The sequence below is a fragment of the Vulpes vulpes genome, chromosome 7, assembly GCF_048418805.1.
Source record: "Vulpes vulpes isolate BD-2025 chromosome 7, VulVul3, whole genome shotgun sequence".
In the NCBI taxonomy this organism is placed as follows: Eukaryota; Metazoa; Chordata; class Mammalia; order Carnivora; family Canidae; genus Vulpes; species Vulpes vulpes.
The window spans coordinates 20,724,061-20,743,306 of record NC_132786.1 but is presented as its reverse complement, the minus strand read 5'-3'; the positions used below and the strand labels follow the sequence as shown (position 1 = coordinate 20,743,306).

Genomic DNA, 19,246 nt, shown 5'->3' with positions numbered 1-19,246 from the left:
TCTGCTGAACATGGAGCCCAATGCGGGACTTGGTCTCACAACCCCGAGACCATGACCCAAGCCAAAACCAAGAGTTGGATACTTAGCCAGCTGAGCCACCCAGGTGCCCCTCTGTGCAATTTTTATTTTTATTTTTTAAATATTTATTTATTTATGATAGAGAGAGAGAGAGCAGAGACACAGGAGGAGGGAGAAGCAGGCTCCATGCCAGGAGCCCGATGCTGGACTTGATCCCGGGACTCCAGGATCGCGCCCTGGGCTAAAGGCAGGCGCTAAACCGCTGAGCCACCCAGGGATCCCCCTCTATGCAATTTTTAAAAAGCCAATAACGTGAAGCCATAATCATGTTTTACAAATGAGAAAACGAGGTTCTGGGGGATATCACAGGTTTAAGTACCAAGATTGCTTGAATTGAAATCCAGGTTCCAATACTTAATAACTGCTTTATTTTGGGAAGTTACTGGACTTTTTGCTGCCTTGGTTGCCTCATCTACAGAGTGCACATACTAGCACACCTAGTTTAGGATTGTTGTGAATTTGTGTATGTGTAGAATTTAGAATAGTGTCTGGCACAAACTAAGCACTATTAAGAGGTACTATTATAAGAATTTGGTAATATTTGTTATTGTCACTATCATCAGTTATCAACATTTTTTGATATCCTAGAACTTGTTAGGGACAGACATGTGATGAGATGTCAGACTCACTCTAAAAATGTCATGGCAGGGGATCCGTGGGTGGGTCAGCGGTTTGGCGCCTGCCTTCGGCCCAGGGCGTGATCCTGGAGTCCCGGGATGGAGTCCTGTGTGGGGCTCCCTGCAAGGAGCCTGCTTCTCCCTCTGCCTGTGTCTCTGCCCCTCTCTCTCTCTCTCTCTCTCTCTCTGCGTCTCTCATGAATAAATAAATAAAATCTTAAAAAAAATAAAAAAATAATAAAAACGTCATGGCATAAAATAATGTAGTAGTTATTGGGGGTGGGAGGGGACGATAAAGATTTCCTTTCTGCACAGCTGTCCCTAATAAAGACAAAAAGAAGAAAGATAAAAAAGCTAGGTCAGCAGAAATCTCTATAGAATGTTTCTTATTATGAGGAACACATGAAGAGCAAAAGCAGTTCTTGAAGCTGTATATGTAGTACTGTTACTACAGAATTATTAAAAATTTTTCATTATCCAAACTTGTGAATGTGGTCATAGTGATTTTTTCATATTACTGCCGACCCTGTTTTTATTAGTAGGTCTTCCTGAGATTTTCTTTCAGGTGGTTTAAATGATTTCTTATGTCTTTCATACTGGGTCACTTTTAATCTTTACTTCTTTGTGTAATCATTTACATTAGAAGCAGCATAGCCAGTGATTGTAGGAAGTCTGTGTGATTGTGTTGTTAATTCCGTCTTTTAGTGGAGCCTAGTAACAAATAAACAACTTCCTGATTTCCTGATCTTGGGGATCCTAGTGGCATATACCACATGTCTGGAGTAAGCACCCAGTTGCATATAAAGTAACAATATGAAACATATTAAAGAATTAATTATATTTTTTACCTTAAAGCTCTCATCATCTAATTGTTCTACCAAGGTTGAAGTATTTGGTTAGTATGGCCAAGCTTACTCATATCAGACATACATACTTAGAGTCATAGAATGTTAAAACCAGGTGAGCATTCTAAGAACATTTCATCTAAACCCTCATTTTCAGACAGCTGAGCCTCAGAGAGGTGATCACATGCTATAGATCATACATAAAGGTCTTAACCTGCACAGTAATTAAGGGGGAGAAGGTAGTCGATTATGTTGGTGACCCCCAATGAATCATGCCTGCTGGAATTTATGCTATTGTATGGTCACCTCCCCATGTATCTTGTCTTGCCCTGTGACTCACTTTAACCAGTCCAATGCAGCAAAAATGGCTCTGTGCTAGTTTGGGGCCTAAGATTGAAGGAGGCCAGGAATTTCTGCTTTTGCACACTTAGGAGCCCGAGTCACCATATAAGAAGGCAGGTCCTACCCTGCTGGAGAAACTGTGGACAGGGAGGGATTCTGGACTACACAGAAAAAAAAGCCCAGTGTCCCAGCTGAGTTCAGCCCATTGTCAAATTTCTTCATTAAATGCAGCTACAGAAGTGAGTACTGGTAAAACTAGCAGAGGAACCAGGCAGCTGAGTCTAGCCTATATTGCAAAATTATGAATAAATAAAAATGGTTGTTTTAGGGATCCCTGGGTGGCTCAGGGGTTTAGCGCCTGCCTTCAGCCCAGAGCGTGATCTTGGAGACCCAGGATCGAGTCCCACATCGGGCTCCCTGCATGGAGCCTGCTTCTCCCTTTGCCTGTGTCTCTGCCTCTCTCTTTGTGTCTCTCATGAATAAGTAAATAAAATCCTAAAAAAAAAAGGTTGTTTTAATCTATTAGATTTTGTGGTGGTTTGTTATATATCAGTATAAAATGGAAGCAGATGGTTTTGCAAATTAAGAGACTGTAAGAACAAAAACTATTTGAGATACAAATGATAAAAATCATTGCGTCTTTTGCCCCCCCCCTTTTTTAAAGATTTATTTGACAGAGTACAAGGAGGAGGGAATGGGAGTGGGAGAGGGAGAAGCAGACTCTGCAGAGCAGAGAGGGGCTCCATCCAGGACCCTGGGATTAGGATTACCACCTGAGCCCAAGGCAGACACTCAACTGACTGGGCTACCCAGCCGCCCCAAAAATCATTATTTTTCAACTTTTTTACTGAGATAAATGAGGCTGCCCCCTAACTTTTGCTTCTTATTTCACTAAGGCGTTTTGAAATAGAAGTGGATTTTTATTATTGGGGAATTTAAGATTTTATTTATTCATGAAAGACACAGAGAGAGAGGCAGAGAACATAGGCAGAGAGAGAAGCAGGTTCCATGCAGGGAGCCTGATGTGGGACTTGATCCAGGGACACCTGGATCACACCCTGGGCCGAAGGCAGGCGCTCAACAGCTGAGCCCCCAGGGGTCCCATATTATTGGAGAATTTAAATGGTCTTTAAAAATGTAGTTGTCACAATGTAGATCAGACTAGATAATATGTAATGGTAAGATAAAATAATTATGGTAATCAGCTTCTAAAAAGACACTATTGGGCAGCCCGGGTGGCTCAGCGGGTTAGCACTACCTTCGGTCCAGGGCATGATCCTGGTGTCCCTGGATCGAGTTCCACGTCGGGCTCCCTGCGTGGAGCCTGCTTCTCCCTCTGCCTGTGTCTCTGCCTCTCTCTCTTGCTCTGTCTCTCATGAATAAATAAATAAGAATCTTAAAAAAAAAAAAGACACTATTTTACTTTTGTGACTTTTACAGGTATTTTCTACATATCTGCAGATTAACAGTCTCTGTGTCAGGATCCCTGGGTTCTATTCCTGGGTCTGGATTGGGTTTATCTTTACGTGAAAGAAAACCCCTAACTAACAGTGACTGGAATAGGAATGTTTATTTCTCTCACATCAAACCTGGAGGGTAGGCGCTAGTACTGGTATGGTACCTTTGCATGGCAAAATCATCAGGGACTTGGTTCCTTTTATTTCTCTGCTCAGACATTTCTAGGATAAGGCCTTTGCCCTCAGATTTCATGATGGCTTCTAGAGGACTACTCATTACGTCCATGTCCACTGAAGTAGAATCGAGGAAGAGTAGACCAAGGGTGCAATTTCTGTCTTTAAAACACTCTTCTAAGAAGTACCATATGCTTCAGCTTGTTTGTAATTGGTTGGAGTCTAGTCATATGGCCATATGTGGCTGCAGAGGAGGCTGGGAGTGCATTGCTGCCTAGAATAGATTTAGAGCCTTGTTGCTAAGAGAGGGAGTGGACACTGCAGGAACAGCCAGTAGTCTCCACCACTGTGAGCAACCAGTTTGTCTCCAGAGGCTTAGGTTTTCTCGTGTGTGAAAATGATGATATAGAACCACTTGAGATGGCAGAGAGATTTCATACTGAGGGCCAGTCCTAGTTGATTAGTAGTGACTACTTGCAGTGTTCTGTGGAACCCCGCCTGAGTCCTAGTACTTGCCCTCAGCAGGGTGAGGCAGTAGAGGAAGGCTTTATTTTGGGTAAATAGGGGAGTGATAGCATGCTGTCATTTATATACTGTGCTACATACTTCAGCTTTTTTTATGAGTAGTTACTTCAGTTTTTAAAATCGTTTCATAGAAAATATTTGCTTGTGGGATCCCTGGGTGGCGCAGCGGTTTGGCGCCTGCCTTTGGCCCAGGGCGCGATCCTGGAGACCCGGAATCGAATCCCACGTCAGGCTCCCGGTGCATGGAGCCTGCTTCTCCCTCTGCCTGTGTCTCTGCCTCTCTCTCTCTCTCTGTGACTATCATAAATAAAAAAAAAAAAAAAAAAAAAAAAGAAAATATTTGCTTGTTTTGTTAACTTTTGGATTATCTTTTTTTCCTCTTAAAGATATCCTATTTTTTTTTGTTAAAGATTTTAAAGGTATCCTAAAATTCATTCCATATTTAAAAAGCTTGCTAATAAACTGGAGACCCAACTGTATGCAGAACATTCTCAACACTGGAGATTGGAATGATGTAGAGAAATTAATATTAAACTTCTTAATAAAGTGTATATCAGAATAGCCTGAATATGTAGGGGATAACAAACAGGCTTAAGTAAGTCTTAGCTGCCTCAGTCAACAACAGTTGATTTCTTGCTTGTGCTGTGTGTTCATCATAGGCTGGCTTGGGAGCTTTGCTCTACAACAGCTACACCCAGGCCAAGGCAGGAAAAGGAGAACATGGTAGGTTGTGCTCTCTCTTAAAGACTTAAAGCAACAGCATTATGTCAGTTCTGTTTACATTTCACTGGCCTGAGAATGTCACATGGTAGCACCTAACTTCAAGAGGGCATGGAAGCAAAATCCTTTCATATTTCTGGAGGGAGAACTAGAAGTATTGGGTGAAGAGCGCTAGTCAGCACCATATAGAGTAATATTTTCATCCAAGAATTCATATATCACTTTGGAGTATGTTTTGTTACCTATAAATGAATATGACCACCTGGTAGACTGCTATACTAGAATGTATTAATCAAGGTGATGTGTTTAATAATACTATTAAATATACAAAACATTTTCTAGAGGTAGAAATAATACAGGAGTCATAGGGCTTGGAATTTTTTTTTTTTAATTTATTCATGAGAGACCCACAGAGAGAGGCAGAGAGAGAAACACGCTCCACACAGGGAGTGGGGCTTGGATTCTTGATTCTTTACTTTGTGCTTGTTTCCTTCCTCCAACCACCTGAAATGAGGAAAGGCATCAAATGTTAAAATTGGTATGTAGGGGGGATCCCTGGGTGGCACAGCGGTTTGGCGCCTGCCTTTGGCCCAGGGCGCGATCCTGGAAACCCGGGATTGAATCCCACATCAGGCTCCCAGTGCATGGATCCTGCTTCTCCCTCTGCCTGTGTCTCTGCCTCTCTCTCTCTCTCTCTCTGTGACTATCATAAATAATAAAGAAAAAAATATTAAAAAAAATAAAATTGGTATGTAGTGTTAGAGTATAGGCAATTTAAAACCTGTCTTTTCAAAGTTTTTACAGCATATGTTTTCAGTCTGGGTTACTTTGGCTATTTGTTTTCTATTAATTACCAAAGGAAGAAGTTACTGTGAATCTACTCTGTGTGTATGCTGGAGAAACCAAATAAGATGATCCCTACCCTCAGCATCTACCAATTCAGTACGCACTGTACGGGAAGATGGCACATCCTGTGATGGAACATGGTGCACAGTGCTAGGGAGCTAGAGAAGGAGGAACTTAAGGCAGGGGTGTTAAGACACGAAAACTTTGGAGTCGAGTCCTGTAGAATGAAAACAAATTTAACTGAAGAGAGTAGAGGGGTGAGGAACAACTAGTCCATGGCCATTATGGGTTAGTTGCTTCCAGGGCTTACCAGAAGGTCATGCTTCACAGTCACATGCAGTAGACTCATTGGATCTCGTTTCACAGATGAAGGAACTGTTTCAGGAAGATCACATAGTTGGTAAGTGATGCAGTCAGGATTTGGATCCAGGTGTGTTTGACTCAGGTCTTTGTTTTTTAAGAAACACATTTTCAGCTATAAGATGAATTAAGTTTGAGGATCTAAATATAATGTGACTATAGTTGATAACTGTGTATTATAGAATTGGAATTTGCTGTGAGAATAAAACTTAAATGTTTGCACACACACGAAGAAGATAAATATGTGAGATGATAGATGTATTAGTTAACTAGATAGGTGGGAGGAATCCTTTCATGGTGTATACGTATATCAAATGATGTGCACTTGAAATATCTTACAATTTTGTCATTTATAGCTCAATAAAGTTAAGAAAAAAAAAAAGCTCACCAAACCAACCAAACAAAAAAACCCTTCTGGTTAATAATATCTGAGAAAATGAGAAAGGGAAAGTAAATTGAGAATTTTGAATTTTTACTGTAGGCAGTAGGGAGCCACTGAAGATTTTAAACAGAAGAGTAACAATGTAACTTGGTTAGAAAATAACTTTGGCAACAACAAGGAAGATGAAACAGAGAGGATATATGTTACAAGAGATCAGAATGAGAACCCAAAGTGATTTTCCATACTACTCTTTTTCATCAAGAAATAATACTTGCAAAAAAAAATAATAATACTTGCCTAACTTTTATTTTCAAATTTTCCATCCTCAGAACTAGAAAGACCTTCACTGTTATCAATTCCAGTGTCTTCATTTTATGGATTAGGAAATGAAGCGCCAACAGGCTGATTTGACATCTGAGATTACACTTTGAAATCTGGAGATGATGATCTTTTGTCAAACTGGTACTTATCCTAAGTTCCATTATGCTAGGTTCCAGTGTAGACCTATGCCTGGAAAAATATCTTGGAGGTCCATCCATGTTGTTGCATTTATTAACAGTTTATTTCTTTATGTTGACGAGTAGTATTCCACTGTATAGATGTGCCATATTTTATCAATTCATCAGTTAATGGACTTTTGGATTGTTTGCAGTATTTTGTCTACCATGAATAATGCTGCTGAACATCTGGAAAATGTTTTGGATAAATGCTTTTATTTCTCTGAGTAGGTACCTAGGTATAGAGATTGCTTGGTTATATGGTTAATGTATATTTAAATTTTTTAGAAACTTCCAGACTTTTCCAAAGTTCCTGTACCATATTACATTCTCATTAACATTGTCTGAAGGTTTGTAGCTTTGCTGATACTTGGAATTGTCAATCTTCTTGATTTTAGCTGTTGTAGTGGGTGTGTAGTGATATCTCATTGTGGTTTTAATTTGCATTTCTCTAATTCATGATGTTGAACATTTTTTCAAATACTTATTTACCATTTCTGTGGTAAAGTATCAATTCTATTGGTGAAATATAAATTTAAATCTTTTCCCTATTTTGTGTGCTTGTGCATCTTAGTTTTTAGTCACAAGAGTTCTTTATATATGTATACATATGAGACTTTTATTTATTTATTTAATTTATTTTTATTTTTATTTATTTATTCATGAGAGACAGAGAGAGAGAGAGAGAGAGAGAGAGAGAGAGAGAGAGAGAGAGAGAAGCAGGCTCCATCAAGGAGCCCGATATGGGACTTGATCCCAGGTCTCCAGGACCAGGACCAGGCCCTGGACCGAAGGCAGTGCTAAACCGCTGAGCCACCCGGGTTGCCCCCAGACTATTTTTTTTAGAGCAGTTTTAGGTTCACAACAAAGCTGAGAGGAAGATACAGCGATTTCTCATAGCCCATCCCTACTCCCACACATACATAGCTTCCCCCATTATCAACACCCTCTGTTAGAGTGGTACATTTGTTAGAGTTGATGAGCCTACCTTGACAACACCTCATTATCATCCACTGTCCATAGTTGACATTAGGGTTCATTCTTGGTGTTGTACATTCTGTGGTTTTTGAAAAATGTATGATGATGTGTATCTACGTGATGTGTATCTAACTCTGTAGAGTTAGTTTCACTTCCCAAAAAATCCTCTGTTCTGCCTTATTCATCCCATCCTTCTTACCCCTGGCAACTACTGCCATTTCTTTTTAAGCTATATCCATAGTTTGCCTTCTTTATATGTTTTTTGTACAAGTTCTTTATGAGTTAAATCATTTACAGGTATTCTAGTCTCTGACTTATTCTTACTCACTTTTTAATGATGTTTATTGAAAGGCTAAGGTTTCCATTTTGATGAAATTCAGTTTATCAGTTTTTTTCTCTTACGGAATTATGATTTTCATACCATATCTAAGAGCTCTTGGTGAAGCCTAAGATTTAAAAAATCTATGGTTCCTTCTAGAAGCTTTTATAGTGTTCCCTTTAAGGTCAGTGATATGTTTAATTTTTGTGTATGGTGTGAGGTAAGGTCTAAGTTTACTATTTTGCATATGGATATAGAGTCATTCCAGCACCATTTGTTGAAGACTGTTCTTTCCTCATTGAATTGTAAAATCACTTGATCATAAACCCCTAGGTTTATTTCTGGACTCTCTCATTGATTTGTATGTCTTTCCTTATACTAATATTACATTATCTTGATTACTATATCTTTATTATAAATTTTGAAATCAAGTAATCTAATTCCCCTAACATTGTTCTTCTCCAAAGTTGTTTTGGCTATTATAGGTCTTTTGCATTATCATACAAATTTTATGGTCAGCCTGCCAGTTTCTACCAAAAATGTATTGGGTATTTGATAGGAATTGCATTGAATCTTTAGATCCGGTATGCCTGGATGGCTCAGTGGTTGGCCGTCTGCCTTTGGCTCAGGGCGTGATCCTGGGGTCCTGGGATCGAGTCCTGCATCAGGTTTCACATGGGGAGCCTGCTTCTCCCTCTGCCTGTCTCTGCCTTCTCTCTCTCTCTCTCTCTCTCTCTCTCTCTCATGAATAAATAAATTAAATCTTAAAAAAAAATCTTTAGATCAATCTTGAGAGAATTGATATCTTACTATTTTCTTTTAAGTTGTATTATTAATCTTTACATCACAAGTGGGGCTTGAACTTCTGACCCTGAGATCAAGAGTCATAGAGATCAAGAGTCACATGCTTTTTCCAACTGAGCCAGCCAGGTGCCCTTATACTTTACTATTTCAATACACAAGATTATATTGAATCTGTAAATCAATTTTGAGAGAACTGATACCTTACTATTTCAGTACATGAGATCATGTATCTCTTTATTTTATTTTATTTTATTTAGATTTTGTTTATTCATAGACACAGAGAGAGAGAGACAGAGACACAGGCAGAGGGAGAGGGAGAAGCAGGCTCCATGCAGGGAGCCCGACGTGGGACTCGATCCTGGGTCTCCAGGATCACACCTCAGGCTGCAGGCGGCGCCAAACCGCTGCGCCACCGGGGCTGCCCATGTATCTCTTTATTTTAGTCTTTAATTTAGCAATTGTATATTTATATAAATACGTTTTCAGTGTGCAGGCTTTGTGTGTTTTTTTTTTTTTTTGTTAAAATTCTTTTTTTTTTTTTTTAATTTTTATTTATTTATGATAGTCACACACAGAGAGAGAGAGAGAGAGAGGCAGAGATACAGGCAGAGGGAGAAGCAGGCTCCATGCACCGGGAGCCTGACGTGGGATTCGATCCCGGGTCTCCAGGATCGCGCCCTGGGCCAAAGGCAGGCGCCAAACCGCTGCGCCACCCAGGGATCCCTAAAATTCTTTTTTAAAAAGATTTGAGAGAGAGGGAACACTCTAGCAGGAGCATGGGGAGGGGCAGAGGGACAAGTAGACTCATCGCTGAGCCTGGAGCTGGAGGTGGGACTCAATCCCAGGACGATGAGATCTTGACCTGAGCTGAAGTCAGATACTTAACTGAGCTACCCAGGAGCCCCTGGTTAAATTTATTTCTAAGTATTTGGTTCTTTTTGATGCTGTCATAGATGGAATTATTTTCTTAATTTCATTTATGAATTGTTACTAGTATGTAGAAATACAATTGGGTGTTGTTTGTTTGTTGTTTTGGTAATATGAGTGGACTCCTACAGTGGAGTTTGCAATAGTAGAGAGAGAAGGGCTCAACCCCTGATGTGTAATTGGCTTTGGTATATTGGTCTTATATTCTGTTATCTTGCTAAACTCTCTTAATAGTTTTGTGTTGTTTTTTGTTTGGTAGGTTTTTAAAAAATTTTTATTAATTTTTAAAAAAGATTTTATTTATTCATGAGAGACGGGGAGAGAGAGAGAGAGAGAGAGAGAGAGAGAGGGGCAGAGACACAGGCAGAGGGAGAAGCAGGCTCCCTGTAGGGAGCCCGACATGGGACTAGATCCAGGGTCTCCAGGATCAGGCTCTGGGCTGGAGGTGGCACTAAACCACTGAGCCACCTGGGCTGGTTGCCGAGGAGTCAGATTTTATTTATTTGACAGTGCCAGCATAAGCAGGGGGAGGGGCAGAGGGAGAGGGAGAAACAGGCTCCCCACCGAACAGGGAGTCCAATGTTGGACTCTATCCCAGGACCCTGGATCATGACCTGAGCCGAAGGCAGATGCTCAATTTACTGAGCTACCCAGATGCCCCCCTTTTTTTGGGTTCTTCAAGACTTTTTCTTTTTAAAAAAGATTTTATTTACTTATTCGAGAGAGAGAGAGAGAGAGAGAGAGAGAGGCAGAGACACAGGCAGAGGGAGAAGCAGGTTTCCTGCAGGGAGGAACTTGGGACTTGATTCCAGAACTCTGGGATCACACCATGAGCCAAGGGCAGATGCTCAACTGCTGAGCCACCCAGGTGTCCCTCTTCAAGACTTTCTACATCTAAACTGGTAACTTAAAACTGATCAGATGGTTAACTTTAAATTCCCAACCCAGGTTTTATCTTGGGAAAAAACGTTTTTCAAAGTTCCTCTTTCAACACTTGTGGTACTACTATATTTTATTTATTTATTTATTTTTAAAAATGTTTTATTTATTTATGATAGTCACACAGAGAGAAAGAGAGAGAGAGAGAGAGAGAGGCAGAGACACAGGCAGAGGGAGAAGCAGGCTCCATGCACTGGGAGCCCGACGTGGGATTCGATCCCGGGTCTCCAGGATCGCGCCCTGGGCCAAAGGCAGGCGCCAAACTGCTGCGCCACCCAGGGATCCCCTTGTGGTACTACTTTAAAAAAAAATTAAGGATCTGTTCATTTATTTGAGAAAGAGAGAAAGAGCAGGGGGAAAGGCAGAGGCAGAGGGAGAGAAGGACAATCCTACGCCAACTCTGCACTGAGCACAGAGCGCGATGTAGGGCTTGATCCCACAACCCTGAGATCATAACCTGAGCTGAAATCAAGAGTCAGATGCTTAAACAACTGAGCCCCGAGTGCCCCTGTTACTACTTTAAGGTCTTTCTTAAATTGAATGGTCTGTCTGTATAATTAGTAGCCTAGTAGAGATGATTATTTGACAACAAAATAGTTTCATTTTCTCTGACTCAGGTGAGGATTAAACAGAGAGACATATTAGAAAAGAAGGAAGCGTGCATGCAGCAAATAGCCATTTTTCACTTTGAGAAGTTATGCAATTTTTTTTCTTTTAGTTGTACAATTTTCAAACAACATCTCTGTGACTTTTGGCAGTTGACTTCTTAATGCATCTATGTGGGTTAATAATAGTACTTCATAAGGTTGTTGTGAAAATAAATTAATGTGTATAAAGCACTTAGAATGGTGTCTTATGTACTTTAAGAACTTTATTCAATTTGTTAATTTTATTAACATTAAATAGGAATTAAGCTGGAAGCTTAAGAGAGGAAAGCTACTAACATCAGATTATTATAGTGTGGGTTCAGTTAAACCTTGGGTGGTTCTTAATCTTTTTTGGAGTTATAGATCCCTTTGGATATATCCTCATATTCTCAGAATAAAGCATGCATGAATATAGATATACAAATTTTGTATAATTTAAGGGGGAGGTTTTAGTGGCCCTCTGAAGCTTATTCTAAAAGCTTTGTAGAAGTTCATAGCCTCTAGAATAAGAATCTGTCTTTTGGAGTGTGTGGCTGGCTCAGTTGGTAGAGCATGTAACTCTTGATTTTAGGGCGGGGAGTTCCAGCCTCATGTTGGGTGTGGAGCCTACTTAAAAAAAAAAAAAAAAAGAAAAGAAACTGTCTTCTTAAGATAGCCTAGCGTACCTTCTGAAGGAAACTGCCTTGGATGCAGAAAGAGATGGAGGTTTTCCTCTCCTCAAAACTGAGTCCTCAAAACTCAGTTGGTTAAGCATCTGACTTTTGTTTTGGCTCAGGTCATGATCTCAGGGTTGTGAGACTGAGCCCCATGTTAGGCTCTACATTGGGTGTGGAGCCTGCCTAAGATTCTCTCTTCCCTCTGCCCGTCCCTTCTAAAACAAAACAAAGAAACTCTTGAGTCCTTGGAATAGTTGAGGAAGTAAACACAGCATCAGTGTTTTTTTCTTTTCTTTTCTTTTTTTTTTTTTTAGTGTTTTTTTCTTTTAGGAAATCACTTGACACATGTGTTCAAGGAAAGGTACTCTTGTATGAGTATTAACGAATTTTTAAAAAAATATTTTATTTATTTATGAGAGAGAGAGAGAGAGGCAGAGACCTAGGCAGAGGGAGAAGAGGGAGAAGCAGGCTCCACGCAGGGAGCCCGACGTGGGACTCGATCCCCAGACCCGGGATCACACCCTGAGCCAAAGGCAGACACTCAACCGCTGAGCTACCCAGGCGTCCCAACAAATTTTGATAGACTGTGGGTAATGTGCATTTCAGAATGTGTATTACGATTATACCCAAGAAAGCATGTTGAAATACAAATGAATGAGAGTGAGTTTGTTACAGGGATAACACTACTCTATTTTTAAGTAAAATTTCACAAACTTCAGTACTTCTAATAAAGTACTTGTAACAAACCTTATGTTGCAATATTGAGACTGAGAACTGTTACTTTAAACTTCCAAGATTTTTTCAGGTAATACAGGATAAGCTGAAGATCAGACTGAGTTCTTGAAGATGGTGCCTATGATTTTCAACATTGTATCCCCAATAAACAGTGTGCAAAGTTTTTGATATCCTTATATTTACATTTTTATTGTGTTTGGTTTTTGTACAGGTGATGAAGGTTGGGAATAAACCAGAGTGTAGATTTCCCCCCCCCTCAAAGTAACTAATTTAAATCAGGAATTATTTTCCCTTTCTATTCCTGGCCTAACTTCTCTGCTTTTATTTTTCCTTTTTCTTTACCATACAGCCCACTCACTGCCCTCTTTAGTGACCCTTTATTTCTCCACCTAACCCTTGTGTAGCTCCTTCATCTTTGGTTCGTTCTTCTTGGGGCAGGGAGGAACAGTTCTATGAGAAGTAACTGGGCTGTGGCAGCATTGCAGTGGCATAGTGTTGGTGACAAGTGTCTCGAGAGTCTTGATATTTGCCAGTACTGCCATTAGAAAATGATGCTGGGTAAAGGACTTAATGATCATTTCAAATTCTAAAAATTATCTTTAGGCTGTGCTTATCAGTAGAATTCTCTATCAGATCTCCATTTCGGAGATCTGATGTCATTCTACTTCTCAGTCCTAATCTGGTTCATGGTAACTTTTAACCTACCTATGTTGTTATTAAGAGGCTGCTGTTGAATGTAGGCCTTTACTTTCCGGGTCTTTGGGAGAATAGTGATAGGTTGGCATTAATTTGAACTTTGGTTAACATAGAATTCCACTTAATTTAAGATTACCATGATTGAAATTATAATTCTGTAATAAAATTTTTGAAATATAACTAGATTATCCTTCTGTTTACTAAAACATGTCAAAACACTTGTCTTCTTAAATTTGAGTCTGAATTTCTTTTGTCATCATAGAACCTGTTGATTTCTTTTTAAATTTTTTTTAAATTTTTTAAAATTTTTATTTATTTATGATAGTCACAGAGAGAGAGAGAGAGTGGCAGAGAGACACATGCAGAGGGAGAAGCAGGCTCCACGCACCAGGACCCCGACGTGGGATTCAATCCCGGGTCTCCAGGATCGCGCCCTGGGCCAAAGGCAGGCACTAAACCGCTGCGCCACCCAGGGATCCCGAACCTGTTGATTTCTAATCATAGGAATCTGTCATTTTATTTTATTCATTTTTTTAAAAGAGTTTACTCATGAGAGACACAGAGAGAGAGGCAGAGTCATAGGCAGAGAGGGAGAAGCAGGCTCCCTGCAAGGATCCTGTGATGGGACTGGATTCTGGGACCCCAAGATCACGTCCTGAGCTGAAGGCAGATGCTCAACCGCTGAGCCACTTAGGCGTTCCCATGTTCTCTTAAATATTTTTCAGTATAAAAAATTTGGTTTCTGTTACAGAAAATGTGGAACGTGGAGAAAGAAAATAAAAATTCAGCCCTTTTCATTCTGCTCTAATAAAGACGCTGTTACTTTTATCTGTTTTCTTTCCAACATTTTTCTTTCTTTTTTTTTTTTTTTTTAAAGATTTTGTTTATTTATTCATGAGAGACAGAGACACAGGCAGAGCGAGAAGCAGGCTCCACGCAAGGAGCCCAACATGGGACTCCATCCTGGGACCCCAGGACCATGCCCTGGGCTGAAGGCGGCGCTAAACTGCTGAGCTACTCAGGGATCCCTCCAACATTTTTCATATGCATATTTTGTTTTTGTTGTATTAATGATGATATATATAGAATTTTGTAACCTATTTTCTGCTTTAACATGTGAAAGAATATTTCCATGTTGTTAATCTCCATAGCATTTTTGAAAGGTGTTTAATTTTCTACTGAGTAAACTGATGTAAACACTCCTCAGTCACCTCTGTTTCTCTGCTTAATATTATTATTATCATTTTATTGTTATGTAAAGTACTTTGGCAGACATTTTTGTAGATAAAATCTTTTTCATATTTTTGGATTATTTTTATAGGACAGATTTCCATAGACAGGATCAGTAGCTTAGAAGAAAGAGGCTTTTTATGATTCTTGATCCATAGAAGTGAGTGGCTCTAATGTTCAATTGCAGGGTCTCAGGTTCTGACTTTTTTTTTTTTTAAATAGAATTCTTTTTTTTTTAAGATTTTCTTTATTCATGAGAGACAGAGAGAGAGAGAGAGAGAGAGAGAGAGAGAGAGGCAGAGACACAGGCAGAGGGAGAAGCAGGCTAGGCTCCATGCAGGGAGCCCAATGTGGGACTTGATCCCGAGACCTCAGGATCATGCCCTGGGCCAAAGGCAGGCACCAAACCGCTGGGCCACCGGGGCTGCCCTCAGGTTCTGACTCTTGCTTTGCAGTTGTGGGACTTTGTAAAAAAATATTGAATCTCTTTGTATTTGTTTACTCACCTATAAAATGGGAATGATGGTAAAATCCCTGCCATAGGGTTATTGAGAGAACTGAAGAGGGTACGTGTTCTGAAAACTTTAGAACAGAGCCAGTTACTCAGAATGTTCCTACTGAATAACTATTTTTATTAGAATTTTAAAATGTTCCCCCAAAAGGGCTGTATCAGATTTTCTTGTCACCAGTAAGGTGTGTTAGGACCAGTTTCACTGAACCTTTGTCATGTATAGTATATTAAAAACCTTTATTGGGACACCTGGGTGTGACTCAGCGGTTTAAGCCCTGCCTTCGGCCCAGGGCGTGATCCTGGAGTCCCAGGATCCAGTCCCCACATCCGGCTCCCTGCATGGAGCCTGCTTCCCCTCTTGTGTCTCTACCTCTCTCTTTCATTCTGTGTCTCTCATGAATAAAATATTAAAAAAAAAAAGTATTGAACATTCTTGAAATTCACTACTTACATTTCTTATGAATTGCTCAGTCATGTTTTGTGCATAGTTTTATTGGTGGAGGGGAATTCTTAATGTTTTTCCTATTAATTTAAGCTCTTCATGTAACATTTTAAGACCTTTGATGTAAGTAGTTTGCCTCCTTTAGCTATATAGAAAATTACCTTTTGTGTAAGTTATTCAATTTTATTTAGTTCTTAGAAGAGAATTAAGAAAAATATTTGTAGATTAGGATAACAATGCCATGAGGATTTCTGACTTTTTGGAAAGTCAGAACATTTCATTTAATGTGCTTTTTTGTTCAGCCCCATTCTCAATTAGTAGGGCACAACAATTTTGGGAGAGAAACTCCTTTAAGTTTTAATTGTGGTATTGTTCTTTTTTTCTTTTTTAAGTAACCTATGCTTAATAATGAACCTTCTCTTTTATCAGTATTTATATTGAGAAGTTAACTTATTTCATTGTTAACGAAAAATAAACATTTTGAGAGTCACAAATAAACACGTTACATAAATTAAAGTGGTTCTATTTACCATCACACATTTCCTTTCTTTAACTCTTACTGCTTTTTTCCCTTAATATTTGTAGTGGTAGCTGCCAAAGAGCAGCCCCATTGCTTCCACAAGGTACCTGACTGCAGTGTGCTTGTATTTTTCTGTAGCTTGCTTTTATAGGTGATATTTAGTATTGTAGGGGAAGTTGTGGGGGAAGTGAGGAGAACCATGGAGTGGATGAGAGGAAGTGATAAGTTAATTAAAGCCATGGTAGTGGATTAATCTTTCAGTTGCTGACAAGATTCCATTACACAGAATAAGCCATTGTTTAGCATCTTAGTTTTTGCTTCAAAATGATTAAGTGAAGGAAGTCTGTTAATTGATGATAATAAAAATTTCTCCAAACACAGCAGTTTTCTTAAATCTTACTGAATAGTTTTCACCTGTGGCAAATTTTTGTCTATCACATACATTTCTAAAAGACTTTTGTAAATTTAATGTATTCTCATTAAAAATCTTGGAATTGAACTGGGTAGAATTCTGTTTGTTTGCAATCTATTACATTACAGTAGAAATAAAAACTAGAAACTGTTTTTGCATTGTCTCTCTAAAACAATTAAAATAATTAACAGTTCATTATAGATGATTTATTGAAATGACATTGTTTGACTTTGTTATAATAAAAGAATAGACTTATTTTTTTCAGTTGTTTGCTTCTGATAAAAAAAACTTGGGGTTTCTCTGCAGTCTGTCTATCTGTACACAAATACTGGTCATGCAGTTGGTAAGATTTTACTGGATACCAGGTCTGAAGAAGGATTTCTTGATCTGGCCTTATGTAGAAATGAACTCAAGAACTTGGCTCCCATTTACCCTGCTACAATCTTACTCCCCACCCCCATATTTGTTTATTTTAGAATAAGGATTCCTTGGTAACCAAAACCACTGTTAAATCATCATTTAAGCTAGTTTATTAGTTCATTAGAACAACAGAAGTAGACTACAGTTATATAATGTTTCTTTTTATTTGTTCAGTGCCAGGGGTAGAAAACAACTTGGCCAGTTTCTTAGAGGATTAGAAAGTTTGAGGAGGGAAAGTAGAATTGTTTGTTTATTGAGCAGGAGGGTAATTGTCCATAATTACAGATGCTTGTTTTGAGGTTTGGTAGGGTGGTTTAAAAAAAAAACAAAAACAAAACCCATGTATTTTTAAAAAATGATAAACACCTATAAATAAAAAGGAAAAATTTGGCAAAAATGGTCGCACATGTTAAGTAGTGTTTCAGGAAAAATTCTTTTGTTAAATGGGAAATAAAGGCTGAGGTTTGGGAGAGTGAGACCTGAGCAGGAAATTTCTGGCAGACATTGAAGCCCATCTTAGGTGATTAATATTTCAATTTTTTTTTTTTTTTAAAGATTTTATTTATTCATTCATGAGAGACACACAGAGAGAGAGAAGCAGAGACATAGGCAGAGAGAGAAGCAGGCTCCATGCAGGGAGCCCAATGTGGGACTCGATCCCGGGTCTCCAGGATCAGGCCCTGGGCTGAAAGCAGCGCTAAACCACTGAGCCACCAGGGCTGCCCCTAATATTTCAATTTTGACCTCATTCCAGAGATACTAGATTAGAAGGGATTTGGAGACATACTGATAGGGTTAACATAAGGTCTTAACCATTTTGATGCAAAATGATACGAAACGTGTTTATTTCCCTTTGTTTTATATTCTGGGCTCCTAGCAGAATTCGTTACATAACATAAAATAATAACATGGACTTGGCTTATTTGAAATTAATCAGCAGAGGGGAGAGTTCCTGTAAACGGTTAGCAGAGAGTTAACTTTGAGGGCTTTCCGCAGCAAGGTTCCCGATCTGGGCTTCGGAGAAATCCATCCCAGCTTTTTGAGGCGGCCGCTCCACACGGATCTACTTTCTCTAGACGCGCGTCGTCCTCCTCTTTTCCCCTCCTCCTCCCGTGAGCTCCCCTGAGTGTGTGTCTGTGTATGTGTTTGGTGGTGGGTGTGTGTGGCGGGAGATTCTCAGCCGGAGGAGAAGTTGCAGGGGAGAGTCTTCAGGCTCCTGTGCTCGGTCTGGGATGGGTGCTGCCGCGGAATGGGGTTGGCAGGACTTGGGAGCCTCGAGCTGCCGGAGGCTGGGTGCTGCAGCTGCAAGCGTTTCTACCAAGTGGCATTGGGTCTGGCAGGGTAATATGGCTGCTCCAAGCCTTGGTAGCAGTTTTTATAAGATGCTTAAGGTCCAAAAATGTAAAATGACAGTAAAGAGAACCTGACCCCCAAATGCCCTAAGAGTGAAAAGTTTTCGTTTCTTTTCAGAGGATTGTAGTTGTTTTGGCTTGGCTTGTTAAGGCTTAAAAATACACAAAGACAAAACTAAAAGAAGCCTTGTATTTCACCGTTATGTATTTAACTGTATTAAAGCATTAAATGTGATGGCACTGGTTATTAAATGTGTTTTTATCACAGAATCAAATTTAGGCTTGTAAATAAGAACACATAGTCATAAAGGCTTTATATTCTGGATTTGGAAGTTGATAGAGTAATGGTAGTATCTTTGCCTCCTTGGTTCTCAGGATTTTTCACTTAGTTTCTTAAGTAGTTTATTAGTTATTCTAGAATAATTAAGCATTTTGATTCCAATTCTGTATAAATTGTATGTATATAAGAGATATATCTAAAATTTTTAAGTGGGGATATGAATTTAATACTTTTTGAAATATATAATTTGAAAACTGAGAAAACATTTTGATTATAGGTTTGAGGATTTCCACTTCTTCATGTATGTTTAATTCTCAATTAAAAAAGGAAAAAAAAAACAGAGAAGTAAAATCTTTGGTTTCTTAACCAATCTTTTAATATCTTTCTTCTGGTAATCTACTAGAATTTAATTAGAAGAAATTTTAAAAGCCCGAAACTTTCATGCAGCTAAAGTGCTTTAGAGAACTTGTTTCAAGCTGAGAGAAAAAGCTTGGTGAATTAAATACATGTTCTCTTTTTGTTAAGTAAGACTGTG

The 19,246-nt window shown here is 39.2% G+C and overlaps 1 protein-coding gene across 28 annotated transcripts in view; it reads left to right on the top strand.

The window, feature by feature from the left end:
• The window catches only part of KMT2C (lysine methyltransferase 2C), a 284,827-nt gene that overhangs the window by 7,651 nt on the left and 257,930 nt on the right, over positions 1-19,246 (top strand). The window lies entirely within an intron of this gene.